Source organism: Pseudophryne corroboree, chromosome 5, assembly GCF_028390025.1.
Source record: "Pseudophryne corroboree isolate aPseCor3 chromosome 5, aPseCor3.hap2, whole genome shotgun sequence".
Taxonomy (NCBI): Eukaryota; Metazoa; Chordata; class Amphibia; order Anura; family Myobatrachidae; genus Pseudophryne; species Pseudophryne corroboree.
This window is the reverse complement of record NC_086448.1, coordinates 764,746,101-764,771,797: the sequence shown is the minus strand read 5'-3', so window position 1 is coordinate 764,771,797 and position 25,697 is coordinate 764,746,101. Positions and strand designations below refer to the sequence as shown.

General features: G+C 46.2%; 1 long non-coding RNA gene and 1 pseudogene across 1 annotated transcript in view; both read left to right on the top strand.

The window, feature by feature from the left end:
- The window catches only part of LOC134929424 (uncharacterized), a 299,479-nt gene that overhangs the window by 71,987 nt on the left and 201,795 nt on the right, over positions 1–25,697 (top strand). The window lies entirely within an intron of this gene.
- On the top strand, positions 25,220–25,338 carry LOC134931608 (5S ribosomal RNA; annotated as a pseudogene).

Below are 25,697 nucleotides of genomic sequence, written 5' to 3'. Positions count from 1 at the left end.
CAGGAAAATGGCCACCGCTCCATTTTCCCAGTGGTTTCTGCAGCACTACACCCATTGAAAAATGGGTGCAGGGTGCACGGTGTGGGCCCTCCTGGACCCTGGGGGCCCTTGTGCAATGCATACGCTACACCTATCATAGAGATGCCAGTGAATGGGCAATACTGTGTCTGGCATAAATTTAATTGGGGATACTATTGTGTGGACATGAACCTTAAGGCACGTGCTCTTTCTATTCTGAATACAGAGGGGGGCAATGCTTTTTATGAACACAGGGCACCACTCCAGCACTATGTGTGTGAGACCTCTAGAGCAGGTGAGAGGTTATTCCGCCAATAACAGGTCCCCATTGTTCCCTTAGTGTATGACACAGAGACACCGATACTTAGGTTGCCACCTGGACTTAAACCTCTAGCAGCAGGGGCTCACATAATAGGCTGGAGACAACATGGTAATAAACCTGGAGTGTAACAGCTGGTAAGGTAAGAGTTAATTGCAGGCAGACTGGATACAAGAATGATAACTGCAGACAGGCTTGACAAAATATGGTGACTGAAGATTGCAGGACCAGATATGCACTGGTTATGGGAAATGATAACTGAAGGGATAAGGTGTTTATTGCAGGTGAACACAGCCAAGCAATGGTTAACTGCTGGGAAATAAACAGATACTGGATGTGTACTGTGATTGAAAGCAGAGTGCTGACAGCAAGAACCTAGTTGCAGAGAAACTAGCTGAATGAATAGTGGGACTGGAGCGTAGTCTGCAAGAACAGACAAGATGCAAACTCAGTGGCTAAACTGTGACTGGAATACAGGTTCAGATGTTCCAGAGATACTGGAGTTTGCTCCAGACTTGCACCTACAGGCATAGCTAGAGTGGATGTACAGTACTCAGAACCAGAGCTGGTGTATATAATCACAGAGACTTGGCAGGAACCTGTACTTGGATCAAGACCAGGCATGAGAGTAACTAGAGGGCCACGGCAAGACAATGACATGGAGCAGGAATGGACACAGGATAGCAGATACAAGGCAGGATCCAACAGGCACGGCTGCAGGACTGAGAGACAACACACAGAGGACTGGGGCAGGATACAGGACTGCAGGTACACAAAGGCAGGGAACCAGGACTCAGGAACAGACAGAGTGGGAACTCTACAGTGTACAGTGACCGTGTGACAAGCTCACTAGATGCAGGAACTAGGGAATATCACCAGTAACAGGAACTGGACAGAATCCCTAATGAAAGGTAGCCAGACCAATCACAAGAGACATCAGGCTGGAGTCAGGTAACGAGGCATTACAAAAAGGTGTTCTGCTGCACGTAGCAGCCAACATCCTAGTTGTTAGGAGACAGCCAGAACATTGACAGGAAAGAGCCACAGCAGCGTCCAGGTCGATAAGCATCGAGCCTCAGCGACTGCACAAATGTGTGGTTACGGTTCTGCTTTGGTGTGCACAGATGTATCCTCTGTGTTCAGCAACCCTACCCTAAAAAATTCCTACAGTGAACACTATCTAATCCTTTCCAGGGCTCGGTCATTTGGGAAAATGCCTTCTCTTTTCTCTGTGTGTGACCTGCACCTATGTAGTGCCAGCTTTACCTAACAGAATCAACCAGCTACCAAGGATGTAATAGAAGCCGAGTTTGCGTAATACCGGCTGAACGTGGAAGTTTTTTTAAAGAGGCAAAGATTTACAAGGCATGGTTTTGCCTTGTAAATGACTGCCCCTTTAAGAAATCGTCCGAGTTCAGCCGGTATCCAGCACGTCGGGCGAAGTGGGATTCTATTACATAGCACCGTAAATGCCTGACTACGGAACATTTAAATCCCCTGGAGGATGAGCTTTGTTATGGTTATTTTAATACATAGACTGATGTACACTTGTATGTCTAATATTAATTATATTTGTACTGTAAGAGCATAGACTAAGAAGTAGGAGGAGTCAGGAATAGTAGGGGGAGGAGTCTATGCCGGGAACCAGATGCTGACCTCGAGGTGAGCCTGCGTGCTTTAAATGCCAGGACCTATTTATAGTCCCAGTCCGGCCCTGTCCACACATCTTCTTTAGAAGGTTTGATAATTCTTAATTGCCATCTGATTGTTCTAGCCAAGTCCACTTTATCTTTTCCTTGATGAGTTAATGGAATAGATGCTCTGATATTACTCATAGGCTCAGAAAGTGACTGAAACATAATGAAATAATGGTACGTTATATTCTCTTATCAAGGACAGACAGCTGATATAACTTGCCAAGATAACTTCTGCCGAAGAGGAGTCAAACCACACACAGGCACCAGCTTATTTGGTAAACAATCATTTCCAGCATGCTGTTATTTATGAGATAGCGCTGAAATAAAACTGAGTCCGCCGTGTTGCTTCTGATGTTGTGCTGGTTTGTAGGCTGCCCTCAACAAAGGGCAATTGTGTTTACTACAGGAGCAGAACATAAATCTCTCCGTTACCTCTCGGCCAGGAAATTACTAAGTACGTTTGTTCCCTAACAATCTCTGCTTGTTGTCATAACACACTTCAGGCCTGAGACACCCAGACTCTTATGATTACAACAAGTTTTTCCCTAACAGGTAAAAAAGAAAATAAATGTTAAAATAACTGCTATATAATAAGGCACCCATGCTGTTCAAAGAGATAACGGGTGTGAAGTACAGCAATGTCACATGTGATCTCAGATGGAACTCTGTACAAGGCCACAAACCGCTCATATGCAGAAGGGAATTTAGGCAGTTTTGCGTATTTCTGGGCAATTCTGGGTCAGGAGGACATTGGCTAAATCTCTCTATCCCAGAAATGACACACGGGGGCAGATGTATTAAGCCTGGAGAAGGCATAAAGAAGTGATAAAGCAGTGATAAGTGCACGGTGATAACGCACCAGCCAATCAGCTCATAACTGTCAATTTACATATTGGAGCTTATTGGTTGGTGCGTTATCACCTTGCACTTATCACCGCTTTATCACTTCTTTATGCCTTCCCCAGGCTTAATACATCTGCCCCCGTGTGTCATTTCTGGGATGCAGCTGGTTGGAAACTTTGTGGCCACACGCAATCATATGACATGGGAGTTCTGTGCTATTCCGAGGCAAGGGTACAGCGACGGGAAGCCTGTTTCTGATGGATCTCTTGCACCCAGAATGAACCAATACTAGCGAAGATGGTTGCGGCGGTGGACAGAAAAACAGTGGGTGAGCATTCACATTAGTCTTAAGGGGGGTATACTACACACGGAGCGATGTTCACCTAATTTCTAAGCAATCTGACTAGATTGCTTAGAAATTAAGAACACATCGCTCCGTGTGTAGGGTGCCGGCGACAGCGATGCGTGGCCCCGGGCGTCGCTATCTCTGGCTCTAGATTGGGGATGCATCCATGCCCAATCTAGTGAGATCGCTCATTTCACCACTGGGAAAAAATGTCTCATACAGTAATTTCAGTCAAACTCAATATATGTTTATACAATTTTACAATTATGACAGTAAATGCAAACTGTAATAACAAATCCATGACATCATAGTGCATTGAACAGATAAAATTACATTTGGTCATAAAAGTGGTAACGAACATACTGTATCTTTTAACCTAAAAAAATAAATAAATATCGGCCATCTTAAGCAATGACTATAGGGTCTATGGTGGCGAATCCCAGGATCGGGATCGGTGGGATCCCGGGATTTAGGGCCAAAAACGGCCAGGATTCAATCCTGGGATTGGAAGCTCCAATCCCGGGGATTGAGGGATCAGCGTTGAGCGTCCACAGGATGCTTAGATGCTGCCCGGCTTCCTTCTTTCGGCTCCCCAGCGCAGCGTGAGAGGTCACGCTGCGCCGTCACATGCCGATAGGAGCCGCCAGGAGAGAGCGGAGGATGTTTCCCACCAGCCCGCCCCCAGTATATGGTGAGTTATGTGTGCGAGGTGGGCAGGGCAAGGGGGCGGCCACATAGTTAAAAGTCAATCCCGGGTATCCCGGGATTGAAAAAATGTCCCGTGATTGGCTTACCTAATAGGGTCCCAGTATCTGTAATTCCATACAAAAGCACCTAACCTGCACTCATAATTTGTATGCCAAGGTATTCAAATGGACTAGTCAGGGCCGGTGCTAGGGTATTCTGCGCCCCCCTGCAATTTATAAATTTGCGCCCTCCCATACTTTACAAAGGGACAGCGCACATAGGCCCTCATTCCGAGTTGTTCGCTCGCTAGCTGCTTTTAGCAGCATTGCACATGCTAGGCCGCCGCCCTCTGGGAGTGTATCTTAGTTTAGCAGAATAGTGATCGAAAGATTAGCAGAACTGCTACTAAATAATTCCTTGCAGTTTCTGTGTAGCTCCAGACCTACTTCTAGACTGCGATCACCTCAGTCCGTTTAGTTCCTGGTTTGACGTCACAAACACGCCCAGCGTTCATCCAGCCACTCTCCCGTTTCTTCAGACACTCCTGCGTTTTTACCTGGCACGCCTGCGTTTTTTAGCAACTCCCTGAAAACGGCCAGTTTCCGCCCAGAAACACCCACTTCTTGTCAATCACACTATGATCACTCGAGCGATGAAAAAACGTTGCTCGAGCTTGTGTTAAATTATTTAGTGCATGCGCGCTGCGTACCATGCACATGCGCATTTTCCACCTAATCGCTGCGTTGCGAAAAACGGCAACGAGCGAACAACTCGGAATGACCACCATAATGCTTTTACACATAATGCTCCCTGTAGTAGTGCCGCTTACACACGTAACGCCCCCCTGTGGTAGTGTCACTTACACACAACGCCCCCTGTAGTAGTGGCACTTACACACGTAACGCCCCCTGTACCAGTGATGCTTATACAAGACGCAGTGACGCTTATACACGTAACACCCCCTGCAACAGTGACGCTTACACACGCAACGCCTCCTGTACCGGTGATGATTACACACGTGACGCACCATGTAGCAGTAACACTTACACACGCAACGCCCCCTGTACCAGTGACACTTGCACATGTAACGGCCCCTGTACCAGTGACACTTGCACATGTAACGGCCCCTGTACCAGTGACGCTTGCACACGTAACGCCCCCTGTAGCAGTGATTCTTATACAAGATGTAATACCCCATGTAGCAGTGACGCTTACACACGCAACGCCCCCTGTACCAGTGACGCTTGCACACGTAACACCCCCTGTACCAGTGACGCTTGCACACGTAACGCCCCCTGTAGCAATGACGCTTGCACACGTAACACCCCCTGTAGCAGTGACGCTTACACACATTATGCTGCACAGTCACACATACATCACATACACATATACATACACACTCATACTGTACATACATTACACACACACACAGTACAAATACACACATTCTGCAGACACACACACACACACACACACACACACTTCCTCATTCACTCTCCCTCAACTCACCATCTGGCTGGCTGGATCTGTATTCTGTAGCAGTTTCAATATTTTATGTCTTCCTCTGCAGCATGGCCATGGTCCCATGTATCTCCGCCCCTCAACGCTGGTAAGCCCCGCCCCTTTTTGGAATGGACACACACAGACACTGGACTAAATGATGACACTGTCAGGGGGGTAGGGGGAAGCTTCATGCTGCCGACGCCGCTGTCTGTCAAACAGTGTGACAGGCACAGCAGCCGGCAGCAGGGGCCCAGGCGCAGCAGCAGGGATGCAAAGCATGGAGAGCACCTCTCCAACCCTGGCACCTACCTGCTTTGCATCCCTTTGCTGAGCGGGTAGCGCCGGGCCTGGGCCTAGTGTAGGGTTCAGCCATGCATCCCTAAATAGACTGCAGCAAATTGCAGCAGTACAGTGTTAAGGACAGCACCTTTAAATCATCGGCAGCTGTAAGTGTGATACCCTGAAACTGCAGCCCAAATCAACTGTGGCACTACAGGTGCCAGCATGACTTTAAAAAAAAAAAATGTTTGCTGGAGTTGCATAGCACTGTGCCAGCAGCCTACAGCTTGCAGCACAGAAGGAGTTAACAGCACAGCTCATAGCAATACAGATCAGTCTGCAAAATGCAAAGTGCATGACTCCCCCATTTGCAGACTAAGAGCGGGAAATCCCAGATAGAATGTGTTCCTGGGAATGCAAAGTTATAAAAGGGTTGTCCTGCAGCAGCCTGCAGAACAGTGAGCTGAAGCTATCCTACGCACACAGTATTTCTGGGTGGGCATGCGAGAGGATGTAGAAAGATGGTGCCGCGACTGTGTTCCATGCACAAGGAAAAGGCAGGCCGACATTACCCAAAAGGATCCTCTGCATCCCATTAAGAGTCAACATCCACTGCAAATTGTTGCCCTGGACCACGTGAAATTGGAGCCGAGCACCAATGGATATCTGTATGCCCTTACAATAACGGACCATTACAGTAAATTCCTAGTAGCCATCCCAGCTAAAGACCTCACTGCAAAAACCACTGCTGAACTGTTTTTAAAGCACTTTGCCAGGCCCTATGGGTATCCAGACTGCATCTTGACCGACCAAGGCCCTGCCTTTGAGTCGCAGTTGTTTCACGAACTGTGTTCCTACTACGGCTGTCGGAAAGCTCGGACCACAGCCTATCACCCACAGGGGAATGGATTGTGCGAAAGAGCTAACCAGACCCTCATCGGGCTGCTCCGGAGCCTGGTGGCAGAAGATCGCACCAAGTGGCCGACCGTACTCCCCGAATTAACCTATCTTTACAACAACACTGAACATTGCTCTACCGGCTTCACACCGTACTACCTCATGTTCGGCCAACGAGGCAAATTACCCCAGGACCTGGAATTGGCCCCTGCTGTGGTCCCTCCCATCGACCCAAAGACCGACTGGGTCCGTGAGCACCAGCGGAGGATAGAAGCTGCCCGAGAAATTGTAATAAAAAGAATTGAGCATGCCCAGCAGCGCCAAGAGATAAACTACAATGCCCACATCCGACCGGAGGCACTGAAGACTGGGGACCTTGTCTGGAAGAAACAGAATCACCGTACCAGCAAGCTTGACGCTATGTGGGAAAGTTGCCCGTACGTCGTGATCAGTGTTCCTGAGGGCGACCGACACACCTACAAGATCCGTAAGGGCCCGGAAGGTCCAGTCAGCGTGGTACCAAGGGACCAACTCAAGCTCTGCACCGTAGAGTTACCAATGAGAAGCGCAGATCCACCTGTGGCAGAGGGACGGGAGACCCTAGGGGGCATACCCTTACACGATCCCATGGAGCTCTTAGTGTTTATGGGTGGACTACCACCACCGCATTCAGCCCCACCCATAACGCCAAACCCGGTGTTCAATGGGACTGTTGAAGACCAGGATCGGCCTAGCCTAATTACCGCTCCCGACGAGAGCGACATTCCTGGGGTTGAGACCAGAAGGTCGGGACACAGCACCCAGGGCGTCCCGCCTTTAAGGTATAGGGAGTAAACTGGTAACCGTTTCCACTGTATACTTATATCCGATTTGTTTACACCGTTTATTGTTATGCTTAAATTGAGATTTATATTAGAGACTTTGGCCTGCTGCCATAGGCGTGAGGACACGCAAGATTTTAGCTGGGGTGCATGTGATACCCTGAAACTGCAGCCCAAATCAACTGTGGCACTACAGGTGCCAGCATGACTTTAAAAAAAATAAAATGTTTGCTGGAGTTGCATAGCACTGTGCCAGCAGCCTACAGCTTGCAGCACAGAAGGAGTTAACAGCACAGCTCATAGCAATACAGATCAGTCTGCAAAATGCAAAGTGCATGACTCACCCATTTGCAGACTAAGAGCGGGAAATCCCAGATAGAATGTGTTCCTGGGAATGCAAAGTTATAAAAGGATTGTCCTGCAGCAGCCTGCAGAACAGTGAGCTGAGGAGAGTGAGCAGGCAGTGAGGAGACTGAGAGAACAGTGAGCTGAGGAGATCGGGGCAGAGGCGGGAAGACGGAGAGAGAGAGGACCGCGGTGTGAGGGGAACGAAGAGAGCGCGCCCATCCGCTGGAATCGCTGCTGCCTGCCACGGCCGGAGAGAAGGAACAACACCGCCGCGTGGACAAGAGAGGGAGGTGGCTCAGGTCACGGAGGCTTCCTGACACCTGCCCAACATCAAAGACGCCGCGGCACAAGGGCTCGAGATCCGGAAGGGGGGAGATCGCGTGGGAAGAGGATTCCCCTAACAACAGTCATACGGGAGAGGCTGCAGTGATTGGGAGCACGGCTGCAGACAGCAGGAGCAACGAATATACCGCAGGTACTCTCACTTATCCCCAATATCCCAGCTATCCGGGTTACAGGAACCCCAAGTACAGAAGTACTGTACCTGGGTCTTCATAGATGTTTCCACGTAAAGTAGAGGGTTATCATTAACTGCCTCCTGTCAGAAAGGGGGACGCCCCTAACCCTAAACAGCTCCGTCAAAGACTCTCCCTATGTAATAGCGCCTCCTAACGGGTCCATGTTATGACCTTCACACTTATACTGCACCCGGTTGTTACAACACAGTTCAACAAAAGGTAACAGGACTGTGCAAACCCCTGTTCTTACTGTGCAAGCCAGAACTGGTCTGTTTACTAGTTTATATCACTGGATGATAACTGACTTACCTTTCTGTGGATACAAATGCGGTTGGTACCGTGAGACATTACTGCTGTTCTGTATTATGGAGAAAGTGGTTTTGCATGCCTGTTTACAACTGTTTACCTTGCGTCCACTGACGCCTCCTTAGAAGTCCTCTGTTTCAGTATAAGCAGTAAATTAGAGAGACATTGGCTGCAAACGCCCCCCTCGTGGACAGTTTAGGGAGGGCTCCCGCGTTACTGCCAGGACATACTTTACCCTAATAGGACATTATTCTCCAAATGAGTGGTAGTACGGGTGAAGTATTTGATTGTTTGATTTGGTCAAAGTTATACCTTCGAGGTGTTAAAACTGTGAATGCTGTTATAAGACAGGGAAAGACTCAGGATATTGTAATAATGTTCAACCTATGCAACTGTGTTTAATGAAAATTGAGTTACAGCGGTGACTGATATCGTCAGTGCAATAAATGGTTGTCACCGTCTCCATGTGTCGTGGTCCTTGAGCACATTGGGTTTGGGTTGCCCTTCCGGGGTTCTCCTGGTCCTTCTGCCCCAGCCCTACAGGTCAGGAGAAGAATAGACGCTGGCCAAGACATCGTTGAAGAGTGGATACGGCCGATTACGAGACCGACAGAGTTTCAGGTACGAACCCTTTTATAGAGATATTACATAAGTGCTGCTCATACATGATTTGACAAGATAGAAAACAGCATGACCATATACCTGAAGTGTTCTTTCTCTTCTATGGAGTCCAGTTTGTGGCTGGTAGGAGAAACCACCTTATTGCTGTTGTTCCCAATCTGCTCTTTTGGCGCTGCTGCAGTCATGTGTAGTTGGATTGCAGAACATGTGGGCTGGGCAGTGCATGTGGTTGGCGCATTATGGGCCTAATTCTGAGTTGATCGCAGCAGCAAGTTTGTTAGCAACTGGGCAAAACCATGGGGGTAATTCCAAGTTGATCGCAGCAGGAATTTTTTTAGCAATTGGGCAAAACCATGTGCACTGCAGGGGGGGCAGATATAACATGTGCAGAGAGAGTTAGATTTGGGTGGGTTATTTTGTTTCTGTGCAGGGTAAATACTGTCTGCTTTATTTTTACACTGCAATTTAAGGTGTGTACACACGGTGAGATTTTTTCTTGAGATTTTGACTATATAGTCAAAATCGCATGAAAAGTTAGTGCAAATCGCAAGGTGAAAGTCACCTTGCAATCCCGATGCGCGGCCCCGCCAGGTCGGCATCGCAAGAAAAGATAGACTCTGCAGGCAAGTCAATCCTTGCTAGATCGGTGTACTATCTAGTTCATCTCACATGTCAATGACATCTCACATAAGCCAAAATCTCACATAAGCCAAAATCGTAAGCACACATAGGCCCTCATTCCGAGTTGTTCGCTCGGTAAAAATCTTCGCATCACAGCGATTTTCCGCTTAATGCGCATGCGCAATGTCCGCACTGCGACTGCACCAAGTAAATTTGCTATGTAGTTAGGATTTTTACTCACGGCTTTTTCATCGTTCTGGCGATCGTAATGTGATTGACAGGAAATGGGTGTTACTGGGCGGAAACAGGCCGTTTTATGGGCGTGTGGGAAAAAACGCTACCGTTTCCGGAAAAAACGCAGGAGTGGCCGGAGAAACGGGGGAGTGTCTGGGCGAACGCTGGGTGTGTTTGTGACGTCAAACCAGGAACGACAAGCACTGAACTGATCGCAGATGCCGAGTAAGTCTGAAGCTACTCAGAAACTGCTACGAGGTGTGTAATCGCAATATTGCGAATACATCGTTCGCAATTTTAAGATGCTAAGATTCACTCCCAGTAGGCGGCGGCTTAGCATGAGCAAATCTGCTAAAATTCACTTGCGAGCGAACAACTCGGAATGAGGGCCATAGTCCATATCTCAAGAAAAGTTAGTCAAAATCTGTCCTATCTGGGCTCCGGGGAGTTCAAGGGAAATCGCAAGTAAAAATCGAACATAGCAAGGATCTCACCGTGTGTACACACCCTTAGATTGCAGATTGAACACACCCCACCCAAATCTAAAGGGCCCTACACACTGGCCGATTTTTTGAAAGATATGAACGATCTCGTTCATAAATGAACGAGAACTCATTCATATCTTTCAGTGTGGAGACTCCTGCGATGAACGATGCGCGGCCCCGCGCTCGTTCATCGCTGGTCTCCCGTCGGCTGTGCATGCAGGCCAATATGGACGATCTCGTCCATATTTGCCTGCACTTCAATGCAGCCGCGTGACGGGGGGAGTGATGAAACTTCACTCCCCCCGTCACTGCCCCCCCTGCCGCCGGGTCGCTCGTCGGCCGTATCCGCCGTCGGGCAGCTCGGCGGCGGGTCGGCCAGTGAGTAGGGCCCTTAACTCTCTCTGTACATGTTATATCTGCCTCCCCTGCAGTGCACATGGTTTTGCCCAACTGCTAAAAAAATTCCTGCTGCGATCAACTTGGAATTACCCCCATGTGCACTGCAGGAGGGGCAGATATAACATGTGCAGAGAGAGTTAAATTTGGGTGGGGTGTATTCAAACTGAAATCTAAATTGTAGTGTAAAAATAAAGCAGCCAGTATTTACCCTGCACAGGAACAAAATAACCCACCCAAATCTAACTCTCTCTGCAAATGTTACATCTGCCCCCCCCCCCCCCTCCAGTGCACATGGTTTTGCCCAATTGCTAACAAACTTGCTGCTGCGATCAACTCAGAATTACCCCCTATAAGCGCACTTACTTGTTACAGCCAACTTACCTAAGTGTCCACGGACAGCAGCAACATGAGGTGAAGTGGTTGCAGGGAGAAAGAAAGCCCAGTCTGCAGTGTTTAGGCCATTGGTGGGGTATAGGCAGCGCACCTCTTCCCCCAGAGATCGTGGTTACCCTTGGCTTTATTGAATAATAATTATATTGTAATGTTTCTAAGTGAGGGCAAAACCCATTCAATTAAGGTGCCAGCATCTGATGCACTAATACTGTACCTCTTTCACACCAGAAATGCAGGGACAAAACCCGGGAATACTGCCACGGGCTCATGCAGGGACATTCCCGGGTTGGCACCTTTCACACCAGCATTTTGAGCGGAGACATCCCGGGTCTGCACCTTTCATACAGAACCCGGGATGGGCCTTAATTTTAGGTAGAAAGCCATTAGAAATGCCCTTTTTAAAGGGTACAAAGATGAGTGGCAAACAGTGGAAACATTTGTACCGTCCTTAAAGAAATGTTAAGTGATTCCTAATATAAATAATTGTACATAAACAAAAGTTTTGCCAAGTTTTTGACTTTGTTTTAATGGTGCACAGTGACCTGTTAAATGCACATATAGGTTTCAACTTGGCATAAAATGCCGACATGTGCAGGGCACAATGCAAACTTAAAATAATATAATTAACTTTCACACACAACACCCCCCCCCCCCCCCCACACACACACACACACAAAAAACATGAAAATTGTGGCCTATAACATCACAAAACTGTGTACGAAAATGACAAGTATACTGTACATTCCAAAGACTGACTATGGCAGTTGCCTATAGATTTTGTATTCTGGAGATGAAATATTAGGGGTCGGGGTCGGGTCAGGGGTGGGGTTATGGTTAGGGGGTCATAGTAGTGACCTCGAGAATACGATGGATAACTGTGTTCTGGGACAGGGAGGGCCTGGTTGGGGTGGTTATGTGGGTACATATTGTGGCCCTGATTGTGTGGCAAGAAGCATTCCATGAACTGAAACTGCCGCTCTTGGTATTGGTTCAGGATGCGTTCTTGGTGTCCCATTATCTGTGTAATGAAGGATTGCTGCAGCTCTCTTTCTGCCTCTATAAAACGGAGTTGGCGGGCATCCTCCTGGTGCTGCATGTTGGTATCCATGTCGCGCAGTTCTGCAACCAGTACAGAGGTCATTGCCCGTGCAGCAAGCTCCACTTTGGTGGCTCTGTGTCTCCTCTTGGGAACTGTATATACTGCAAGGGGAATAAAAGGGCATATAAGAACAAGCAGTGTTGTTTTTGTACGCATTTGGGGCCTCCTACCACCTTCACTAGATACACTGTAAACTCTACAGAATAAACTTAATTGTTGGCGGTTACGGTGTCATAAGCAAGCACATATACTTACTATTGGTGCGCATCACAGGGGGATTTGGCTGGAGTGTCGCATCCACATTTGTTTCCTGCCCAATCACAGCTTCCGCACTGATGTCGAGTATATTGTCATCAGTCTGATTGACAGATGAGTCCAGATCGGGGTGGCCAGGGTCATCTGGGAATAGTATGGGCGATGATGATGGTGGGCCACATTGGGTACTTTCCATGCTGGACTCACTCTCATCAGCAGCCACAAAGGGTGAGGGAGTGGCTGTGCTGGAGGATGACAGGCTGATGGGGTCAGTGAGCGCAGTGTTGCCAAAAATAGATGCACATTGATCATAAAACATCCAGTTGCACCTTGCAACACCACTTTTGTTCCTGTTGTGGTCATGGATGCGATTAAACTGCTTTTTCAGCGATTTCAGTTTATTTACCACTAGTTAATGGGTACGGATCAGGGACGTGCAGTCAGGGGAGGCAGTGCCTCCCCTGTCAATAAGGATTAAAATAATACAAATAAGATACTTATGTCACATATACTGTGTCATAAGTATCTTCTTTATCCATTATATTGTTTTAATCCTTTTTATTGTGTTGAAACAAAGTCTTAAACGTGTTTCGGAGGCACCGTTCTCGGTGCCTCCTGCTGTCTGTGTGAAAGAGGCGGAAGCGGGGGGCGGGGCCAAGCATCGGGCAGTAAAAGCCCATTGAAAAAATACATGTAAGCGGCACCCACTGGAAGTGCCGCTTTGACAGGGGCGTGCTTTCAACCCATATGAAAGCACGCCCCTGTCACTATTGTTGCTGTGATTTGACAGTGGGCAGGGCTGGAGTGGCAACCCGTCCCCAAATCACCTCCCTTCGTGAGCCGGCTACCGCTCGCGCCCCCCCACCCCGCCGAGCGAGTTGATAGTGACCCTCTCTCCTCTCCTGCCGCGAGCATTAGCCAGCCAGCCACCGTCCGTCCCCCCCCCTCCCCCCCCCCCCCCCCGCGACGGAGTACAGAACCGCAGCATTACCGGGATTCTGTGAAAACCGGACCGGAACCCCGGACGAGACCTGCTCCCTGCAGCGACCCCTGAGGAGCTTTGTATGCGCGTTCCTGTCCGGGGGGGGGGGGGGCGTGTCACTAACAGGCTGTCAGCGGGGACCGGGGAGATGGAGAGCGAGAGTTTTTAGAACCGGCTGGGCTGCTGCTCCCTGGAGAGACTGTCAGCCCTGCACACACAGCGGACGGGCGGACGGGGGGAGACATGACAGCCTCCTACCCCACTGCTGCTGTTCCAGGACAGAGGGAGGGAGGGGGGAGCAGCACAGGGAGATGCTGGTGCTGTGCCACTATACATGGACTGCGCGGCGGCACTGGGCAGTGCTGGAACTATAGCTCACCTTCCTCGTCCTCCTCTCTCCTCACAGCAGCACCTGCACGGGGGCCCATCACCACACAGGTGAGAGGGTGAGGCTGGGGGGCAGTTGTACAGGGTGGGAAGTGACTGGGCAGCTCACCCTCAGATCACCTGGACTGCAGCTCACCTTCAGATGATCAGGGGATGAGCTGCAGTCCAAGTGATCTGGGGGTGAGCTGCAGTCCAAGTGATCTGGGGGTGAGCTGCAGTCCAAGTGATCTCGGCGAGATCACTTGGACTGCAGCTCACCCCCAGATCACTTGGACTTCAGGGACAGTGAGGAATAAATAAAAGAAATGTAAAAAAATTATATATATGTATATATCACAGCCTCCCGCCGCCCACCGCTGATTAACACTCACTGCCACACGCTGCACCGCCACTGAAAGCTGACCACCGCAGACCACAACTGGCGGTGGTCAGAGGGACATCAACGCCGCAGCAACAAAGGACAGCTTACTACCGCCGCATCCCCCGCAGACCATGGGCTCCTCCGCCACCGCCACCGACAGTCCCTTCTGTACCTCCACTGCACATATCAGGTAATGTTTCCCTGCTTCCCTATGTCTCTGCTGTCACTCTCTCTGTCCCTGCTGTCACTCTCTGTCACTACTGTCACTCTCTCTCTCTGTCCCTGCTGTCACTCTCTGTCACTGCTGTCACTCTCTGTCACTACTGTCACTCTCTTTCCCTGTCCCTGAAATGTGGAGCATACCGTGTGCTATAATGTAAATTTTGTCTCATACCGTGTGCTATAATGTGAATTTCGTCTCATGCTGTTTGCTGTAATGTGAATTTCGGCTCATACCGTTTGCTATTATGTGAATTTTGGCTCATACCGTGTGCTGTAAGGTGAATTTCGTCTCATATCGTTTGCTGTAATATGAATTTCGTCTCATACCGTGTGCTGTAATGTGAATTTTGACTCATACTGTGTGGTATAAGGTGAAAGGGGCACCAGTATAGTTTAAGGGGTCCTACTACACTGAAGGACATGCCTCCATTTGAGTGCCCATGCCCCCTTTTCTGGAGGCGCGCGCATAACCAGTGCCTCCCCAGCCAATGTCCTCACCGCACGTCACTGGTACGGATTATGCCCTGCGAGACCAGGATCTTCGCTATGTTGTGGTATATCTGGGCATCCTTTACAGTGCCTGTGACTTGGCGGCGGATCTCCTCCTCCCCTCTGATACTTAAAAGCTCCCTCACCTCCGCATTTGTCCAAAACATTGAAGGGCAGCAGTGGTATAAATGCGCAGCAGGGGTGTGATGTGCCACAGAGCTGACAGTACCTGCCTCCACGCTGCTGTGCATCCTCTGCGCGCCACAGAGAAAAAAAACAAGACCAGGAAGTGCCCTGAAGAGCCAATCAGCATCAATATGTCCCGCCAATCGGGAAGGCGGGACATATCCCTGCACCATTCACACTGTCCAGGGTCCAGGGAACATCCGGGGACCAACCCTGGTCGATTGCAGGATTGAAATGCGGGGACAGAAATCCTGGGTTTTTGTCCCTGTACCCTTTCACACCGAGAAATTTCCCGGGTTGATGCGCGTTCATGTGTTTTAACCCGGGAAATTTTGGGCTGTGTGAAACGGGTATTATTCTCTGGTTCTGGGGCGGATTCATTTTAAATGCAACATTGCAGTCTGCACTGTGTCAAAACTCAAAGGTAAGTTTTGCACCTGTACTACACTACCTCACCTATCACAGAGCATCAGTGACCACCATATAATACATAGAGCATCCCTGACTGCCATATAATACAGAGGGCATCAGTAACCTCCTTATAATACAAAGAGCTCAGTGACCTCCTTATAATACAGAGAGCATCAGTGACTGCCATATAATACAGAGATCATCAGTAACTTCCTTATAATACAGAGAGCATCAGTGACCTGCATATAATACAGAGAGCATCTGTGGCACCATATAATACAGAGAGCATCAGTGACTGCCATATAATACAGAGAGTATCAGTAACCTCCTTATAATACAGAGAGCATCAGTGACTGCCATATAATACAGAGACCATCAGTGACTGACATATACTTCAGATTTGATCGCTCCTCTGCGAATTTGCAGAGGTCTGCGATCACATAGTTGCCACCCAGACAGAGTGAAAATCCGCTCTGTGCAAGTCTGCGTATGCCTTGCTAAATCTCTCCAAATTGGTCAGCTCCAAATCTGTTCGCAACTCACTCACCATAGATTGATTTTTCCAGTCTGTGCGTAGCCAAGGACCTACTTCTACCGTGCGATAGAATTAGGCTGATCGGGGCCGGAGCTGACGTCACACACCCTCCCTGAAAATGCTTGGCCACGCCTGAGTTTTTTCTGACACTCCCAGAAAATGGCCAGTTACCACCCCAAACGCCCACTACTCGTCAATCAACTTGGGTATGCCTAGCGATCAAAAAAGTTGCTGGATTTTTTTGCAGTATGGCCTTGTGCGTGTGCATTATGATACGTATGCATACACAGTTGATTGATAATCGGCCACCTTGCGAATTCGCACAACAGTGATCAGGACTGAATTACCCCCATAATACAGAAAGCATCAGTGACCCCATATAATATAGAGAGCATCTGTGACACCATATATTACAGAGAGCATCAGTGACCACCATATAATACAGAGAGCATCAGTAAACTCCTTATAATACAGAGAGCATCAGTGACCCCATATAATATAGAGAGCATCTGTGACACCATATATTACAGAGAGCATCAGTGACCACCATATAATACAGAGAGCATCAGTAAACTCCTTATAATACAGAGAGCATCAGTGACTGCCATATAATACAGAGAGCATCCATGACCACAATATAATACAGAGAGTATCTGTGACACCATGATATAATACAGAGAGCATCCATGACTGCCATATAATTAGAGATGAGTGGGTTCGGTTATCAGAGAACTGAACCCTACCGAACTTCACCACCCGAGCCCGGATCGGATGTTCGCGCCTGACTCGGAAACCAGAATGAGGCAAATTGTCATCATCCCGCTGTCAGATTCTCGCTGGGTTTGGATTCCATATAAGGAGCCGAGTGTCGCCGCCATTTTCACTTCGGCATTGGAGAGTGTAGAGAGAGGACGTGTCTCCATCCTTAGTGTCCTCAGTGTCTGTGTCTTGTGCTGCATCTGTCCAGTCACAGTGGTGGTGTCCTCTGCTGCCATATGTCTAGTGCTGCAGTATAAGTCCAGTCCAGTGGTGCTGTGTTGTGCTGCATCAGTCCAGTGGTAGTGTCTTGTGCTGCATCAGTCCAGTCACAGTGGTGGTGTCCTCTGTTGCCATATGTCCAGTGCTGCTGTATAAGTCCAGTCCAGTGGTGCTGTGTTGTGCTGCATCAGTCCAGTGGTGGTGTCTTGTGCTGCATCAGTCCAGTCACAGTGGTGGTGTCCTCTGTTGCCATATGTCCAGTGCTGCTGTATAAGTCCAGTCCATTGTAGTGGTGCTGTGTTATCCTGCATCAGTCCAGTGGTGGTGTCCCCGTGCTGCCGCATATGTCCAGTGATCCTGCCGTATATGACCAGTGATACTGCCGTATATGACCAGTGATACTGCCGTATATGTCCAGCGGTACTGCCGCATAAATCCAGTGATCCTGTCGTATAATTCCAGTGATCCTGCCGTATAACTCCAGTGGTACTGGCGTATAAGTCCAGTGATCCTGCCGTATAATTACAGTGGTACTGGTGTATAAATCCAGTCAAGTGATACTGCCATATATGTCCAGTGATACTGCTGTATATGTCCATTGATACTGCCGTATATGTCTAGCGGTACTGTCGTATATGTCTAGCGGTACTGTCGTATATGTCTAGCGGTACTGCCGTATAAATCCAGTGATCCTGCCGTATAATTCCAGTGGTACTGGCGTATAAGTCCATTGATCCTGCCGTATAATTCCAGTGATCCTGCCGTATAATTGCAGTGATCCTGCCGTATAAATCCAGTGATCCTGCTATATAATTCCAGTGATCCTGCCGTATAATTGCAGTGATCCTGCCGTCTAAGTCCAGTGATCCTGCCGTATAATTCCAGTGATCCTGCCATATAATTCCAGTGGTACTGGCATATAAATCTAGTGATCCTGCTGTACATGTCCAGCGGTACAGCCATATAAATCCAGTGATCCTGCCGTATAAATCCAGTGATCCTGCCGTATATGTCCGTATATGTCCGTTGATACTGCCGTATATGTCCAGCGGTACTAACATATAAATCCAGTGATCCTGCCATATAAGTCCAGTGATCCTGCCATATAAGTCCAGTGATCCTGCCATATAATTCCAGTGATCCTGCCGTATAATTCCAATGATCCTGCCGTATAATTCCATATAGGTCCATATAATTCCGTATAAATCCAGTCCAGTGGTGCTGCCATATAAATTCAGTGGTGCTGTGCTGTATATTAGTTACTCCAAATAAAGGGGTTATTAATTCAAATAACTTTCACAGGGTTTGCCCTGTGTGGTGTAGAGGTACGCTCTCCTGTATCGCATATTGTTATATAACTCCAGAAAAATAATGGAGAACAAAAATTTGGAGGATAAAATAGGGAAAGATCAAGAACCACTTCCTCCTGAAGCTGAAGCTGCTAGTCATGACATAGACGATGAAATGCCATCAACGTCGTCTGCCAAAGTCGATGCCCAATGTCATAGTAGAGGGCATGTAAAATCCAAAAAGCCAAAGTTCAGTAAAAAGACCCCCAAATTTTTTTTAAATGGTCTGAGGAGAAACGTAAACTTGCCAATAGACACGGAGTGGCAAGGAACGGCTAAGGTCCAGGCCTATGTTCATGACTAGTGGTTCAGCTTCACATGACGATGGAAGCCATCATCCTCCCGCTAGAAATATGATAAGAGTTAAGCTGGCAAAAGCACAGCAAAGAACTGTGCATTCTAAGATGGTATCACAAATCCCCAAGGAGAGTCCAAGTGTGATGCCTGACCTTCCCAACACTGGACGGGAAGAGGTGGCTCCTTCCACCATTTACCAATTTTAAAGAAAGAAAAGTCAATCAACTTGAATAGCAGCACTATTCAACAAAGGATTCTATTCTTCTTTAATGAAAGAAACCAACATTTTTTATATACTTTATTATTAAAATTAAGGTTACGATACCCATATGTGACGTACATATATTTATTATTACCACATATGATGTATTGTGTCCTTTTAGAGAGGGACATATATAAGTGAAATATAAAATCAATAGAGACAGAGTAACGTGTAAGAAAGAAAAATATTTTTTTTTTAAATTTTTACGTGAATACATTTTATTAAAAGAAAATGCTTGTGTGCTGTCCTTATTCTGTAATTTTAGTCAACACCTATGATAGAAGAAATAGTAAGATAATCAATCAAGACTATTGCTGACTGTTATTGCCAGTGATGTCTGTGAATAGCTAAAAATGTAAAGGATCTTGCAACATTACTGACACTTTCTTTTACAGAGAATAATAGTGTAACATTTGTTGCCAAAGGATGAGGAGATTCCAAGCAATACTGCTCATATCAAATGACAGTATAATTGTCTATAAATGTAATCATCTAAGGCTCCTATTGCCCTGATTGGCTTCAATGTTTATTAACACTTTCAGTGACTGCTGATTTTATATGTCTAAATAATAATTAAGCTACCTGTTATTCGCCAACTGTGGAATTCATGTTATCAGGTAACTTTACTATGTCAGTGGGTCTTCAGCGTTGCCATTAACCACTCATTTGGTCCTAAATACACCAATTTTTTGACAATCTTTATATGGCAAAGAGATGCAGAGTTAGACCATATGTTTTAATTTTATGCCTGACAATAATGTGAATAGACTAATATGTCATCAGACTATTTTGGTCAATTTGGGTTACATACACAGTAGACAGCAGCGGATCTTGCCACGGGCAAGCAGGACTTTTGCCCGGGGCGCCGCCTCCCGGAGGGCGCAGGGCGCCATCCGGAGGGTGCCGCACCAGGGCAGGATCCGCTGCTGCTGTGCCCGCCGCCCGCCGCTGTGAAGGGAAACTAGACGCGTACGCGTCTAGTTTCCCTTCGTGGAGAGGTCCTTTACTGTGCGGTGCGCGATGACGTCATCGCGCACCGCACAGCAAAGGTCCTCTCCACGAAGGGAACTAGTCTAGTTTCCCTTCGTGGAGAGGACCTTTGCTGTGCGGTGCGCGATGACGTCATCGCGCACCGCACATTTCAGCGCTACAGTAGTCTGTACAGGGGGCGTAAATGACCACGCCCCCTGTATGAAGCCATGCCCCCTATTGGCGCCCGGGGCGCACAGAGCCCCAGAACCGGCCCTGACAGTAGACTACACCTATTGGATCATAATTCTCTCATATATTTTGCAGGTAGTTCCACCTATTGGTACCTCACTGCCTTGCTGGTGTTACCCTAATTATTTATAGGCACACAATCATATATATAGATAATAAGTTTCTGTATATTTAACTTCAGTATATGGTGTTTAACCCTGAAATTACCAATTGCAGACCTCCAGCATCTAGCATAGCTTAGAGCAGACACACTATTCCCTGTATCTCACAGTGGCACTATACGTGACCCAGACTGATTTTGTCCATTGGATACTCCTATCTCGTATAGTTACAGCCAGCAAGCATCTCGTGTTATAAACAATACTCCCATCTATAATTACATTTGTAGCCTATTTTCTTCAGAATTCACAGGTATTTATTACATATTCATAACCAGTGTGGACAGCGCACAGCGATGCCAATGCGCATTTAACTTTTTACTAAGCTTCCTCAGGGCTTCGCTCGGCACAGATTACCATTCCAATCGTAGTCCACGTGGATCGTTAAGTATGAAAAAAAGAAAAAAAAGAAATAAAATGTGAAAAACTCATGTCGACCTGCAGACCTGTCGACCTAGCACATGTCGACCTAGAAACCCTGTCGACCTTCCATCCATGTCGACCTAGTGACTGTCGACCTATAGTGGTCGACCTAAACATTGTCGACCTAGATACTGTCGATTTGATGAACCACACCCAGTACAATATAGAGAGCAATTTAGTGCCCACAATGTAATAAAAAGACTAATTATGACTGTTGACTGTGACATATTATCACCCATCTCATCAATAAATAACTCCTCCTCATTATCACAATTAGCGTCATCATAACAAGCCCATTAACCACTTTATAATCATTAACTTCATCATGCCAATTAATAATTAACTCCTACGTCATTCATTTTCAACAACTCCTTCATTACCTGCCTCGGGGGTTCTTTACAAAGCTTCTAACCATAATTTACTAACCTTATTATTTCCAATAGCATGTCCCTTATTATACGTCTCCTCCCCCCTCACTCAGGCAATTACAAACTGCTGTTTCTTTCTGTTTCTTTCCTTTCACCTGTTGAACATCATGTTGATCCTATTAGAGGAGCCACCGAGAGGAGATAGGGGCCATGTGTGCAGTATTGCAACACAGCAACTGGCAGTGACGTGCGTTGAGCTGAGGCAGAACCTTTCCCGTCATACTCCAGTATACGTCAGAGTTTTGATAAAGTATATGATAAAGCATAAAGTATATGAAAAATACAAAGAATATATTATAAATATCTTCTTTGTATCATTCTAATCAATTGTATAGCCTCACCTGCCTATCATTTCCGCACACCTCTGATCAAAACTCACACAATATCCAGCAGTATATACTGCTGCACCAGTGTATAATGCCCACATGTATATACTGCTGCACCTGTGTATAATGCCAACATGTATATACTGCTGCACCTGTGTATAATGCTAACATGTATATACCGCTGCACCAGTGTATAATGCCCACATGTATATACTGCTGCACCAGTGTAAAATGCCCCCATGTATATACTGCTGCACCAGTGTATAATGCCCACATGTATATACTGCTGCACCTGTGTATAATGCCCACATGTATATACTGCTGCACCTGTGTATAATGCCCACATGTATATACTGCTGCACCAGTGTATAATGCCCACATGTATATACTGCTGCACCTTTGAATAATGCCCACATGAACCCTCTGGCTCATATAATGTGCGGGATGCAATAAAGTCCAGGTTTTGGCAGTTGTGCGGGATGCCTGCCAAACCTAGACTTTATTTAAAGGGGCAATCATGTACAAAGCACGGTTTAGCCTTGTACATGATTGCCCCTTTAAAAAAAACCTCCAAGTATAGCCAGCATCCCGTACAGCTGCCGACTTCATTACATCCCGGCCCATGTGTAAATCTGTGTAAATCTGGCTTTGGTACTAGTCAGAGCCTCCAGAGCTATGTACCTCACTGCATGTCCCTGGTAACAGCATGCCCCCCACAGCATTATTTTTAATAACAATCAAAACAGTTATTAAACATCTGTGCAGTATCTCTGTACAGTATGTTCTATTAGTGTACTAATTAGCACGAACAGCTTATAACGTACAACACAGATTCTCATAACACAGATTCTCTAACGCCGACGATCTACAGTACTGTGTTGCTTGAACAGTTAGTTGCATTAGAATACACTAATTTATATTTACTGGTATGTCTATAGGTGCTCATTACCGCTGTGTATTTTAGATAGCGAATGAGTCACTCCTGCAGATTTACCCCGATTTGTGTGAAACCTGTGTGCACTCTTCCTTTGAATGTTTTACAATGGATTACACAGAAATAATAATAATAATAATAATAATAATAATAATAATAAAGTGAATGTCATGGGAACACAAAAAAAAAAAAAGATTGGCACTTTGGGAATCGAACCCGGGACTCTCAACATGGCAGACAGGAGCATTCATCGCTAGCCCACAATACTGCATGGAAGATTCTCAAGTTCAAGTGTAAAAGTACTGCAAAGAGCGATTCCTTCCCATTGGTGTTCGTTTATGCCGTTAGGGGACTCGGACACTCATTTGGTGCACTGAACATACTCTAAAGTCAATGAGCTGCATTATTCCTTTCACACATTAGTTGCATTTGCATACACAAGTGTTTTAACACATTCATTTGCGTCTGTATAAACTATACACACAGTGATTTGGCATCCAGGAACTTAGGGATGAGCTTTTATCTCTCCCCATTATACTTAATACTACGGGAATTGGATGCTCACATATCCCTAACATCAATAGACCATACTGTATCTGTAACTTGTTCGTTTGCATCTGTATATGCTGTACTATTTGCATCTGTACTGTATATACTGCTATAGACTGTATGACATACTGTAGCATAATGTAGCGTAATGAGACGCACCAGTAAAGTAGTTCTTACGCTGTAGTTCAGTATTGTATTTTAATGGAGACCACACACTTGCACATTGGTGATTTTAAAAAGCGACATCTGGTGGATGATTTTAGGTATTACATTCAAAGGTAACGCCAAACGCTCTGTGCGCCTCCCTTCGACTAGGCGCACCTCTTTGCGCCCAGGCATTCTGCGTATGCCTGATTGCCACTAACGCCTCAGTCAGCCAAGATAACGGAGGACCCATCTGTATCTGCCATCAAATTCTGTGTTTCTATACAACTTAAACCCAAGATCAATCTTTCTTCTAAAAGTGCAGTTACACCATAGCCAGATTAAAGTAGGGGTGCAGGGCATACTGTACTCCGGGCCACCCTTTATCAGGGGGCCCCCCAGCCAGAGCACACTGACATCGCTAGCTTTCCCTCTTATGCAGCAGCAGAACCAGACAGCTAGAATGTGTATAAGTAGTACAGAGGCTGCTGCTATTCTTGCATGTGACAAGATAAATGATAGATTTTATTTTTCTATTTGTTTTTTAGGGTTGTTTAAGTTGTCTTTGTTCCACTACAAGAAAATGTTATAAAATAGTTGTCTTTCAATTATGTGGTGCTATAAACAGTGTGCATGCATGATTAAACTATTAGCTTAAATCTAATATACACCATTGGGTTAAATTTAATATACCCAATCCATACATCCCAACATGACCCATACCAGAATAGATAAAATGCTTCCTACCTGGACTTCCTTCTTAAGTTATGATTGCAATCACCTGTCTTGAGACATCTTTTTAATCAATTAAATAGTTCAACAAAGGTGACACCAATCATATATTATGAGGGAAGTCCAGATAGAGAGCATGTTGTCCCTCCTGGAATGGGTCATGTTGGGAGGTTTGCACAATCTAATATACACCCCCCTCCCCATTTCCATAGGGGTCCCCCTGTCTTAAGTGCCCTGGGCACCCCCTAGGCTTAATCTGGCCCTGAGTTACACCACAGCTCCCATTGCAAAACTGTGGCACTGTAGGATCTCCATTCATTGTGCAACAAGTCCAGTTGAACCACAGCCCCCATTGCAATACTGTGACACTGTAAGTTCCATGAGCTCCAACGAATATTGCCCGTGAAGATTGGGACATTTTTGAGTATAAAGCCCGGGTACACACTAGGCAATCCCCGTGCTATTGGCGGTGGGGATCAGGCGGGGATATGGTGGAGGCTTCTAATATTGATGCATTTATACTATTCATGATTCTGCATGATTAAAACTGTTATCAATATATGATCATAACGCAAGGGTGGACAAAGAGGAATCTGAATGCAAGGGACAGATGCATTTATGTATTCATTAATCTCAGAATTTATAATACTGGGTAATATATTGAATTATATCATTTGATATTAATATATTGCTTTACTTTTTGATTTAAATTATCTCCAGCGGCATACTTTGCCTGTGGTATTTTTGTTCATAATGAGGGACTTTTAGTATTTGAACTACATAGGATTGTAAAATATTGCTTTGCTTTCAAATAATCGTGATTATCACTGGCCCTTTTTTCCTGTCCAGGTTATTGCTTTATATCAAAGTGTTTTTTGAAAAAAACATTTTCAGTCGTACCTGCTGTTTGCCATAATTATGTTATGAATATACTTTCAGCATTAATTCATTATTACTGCATGTGTAGATTCGATACATTCATCTATGAGGGGAAATACGCAACCTTCAGTAAATGATATTTTATGGCTATCATTCTGACAGTCTGACTTTTGATTACTCAAAACCTTATATGTATTATATTTTTATTATTTTTTTCTGTGATCTACATCCTGGGTCCCAATACAATCGGAAAATGGTGCGCCTAGGAGATAAATTTACCTACGGTCAGACCGCACTGAGTATGCCCAAACTCATCTGATCTTGGAAGCCAAGCACTGCAGGGCCTGGTCAGTACCTGGATAGGAAACTACCAGGGAATACTAGGTACCGTAGGTATTTTATTCTCCAATATTTAATACAATTCTGGGACCCACGACAGGAACTTGATTGCAGGTTCCTGGCATCTATTGATTATACTAGACCCGAGGGAGTGACCTCATTCCATTAAAATTCCTATTATAGAGGACATAAGTGTAATATATTATTACATTGAATGAGGGATCACTTATTTTCGCTCATTTCGCCTACATTATAGTACATCAGTACTTGTGAACATTGATGATCCTTGAATATGGACGCTTGCTCTTGCTTTTCTCTCTTTTTTTAAGTATATAATAATAAAAGTTATGTTTTAATAAATTCATCATTACAAATTATCAAGTGTGCCCTGGAAAAGGCCTATAGTTGCTTTTTTG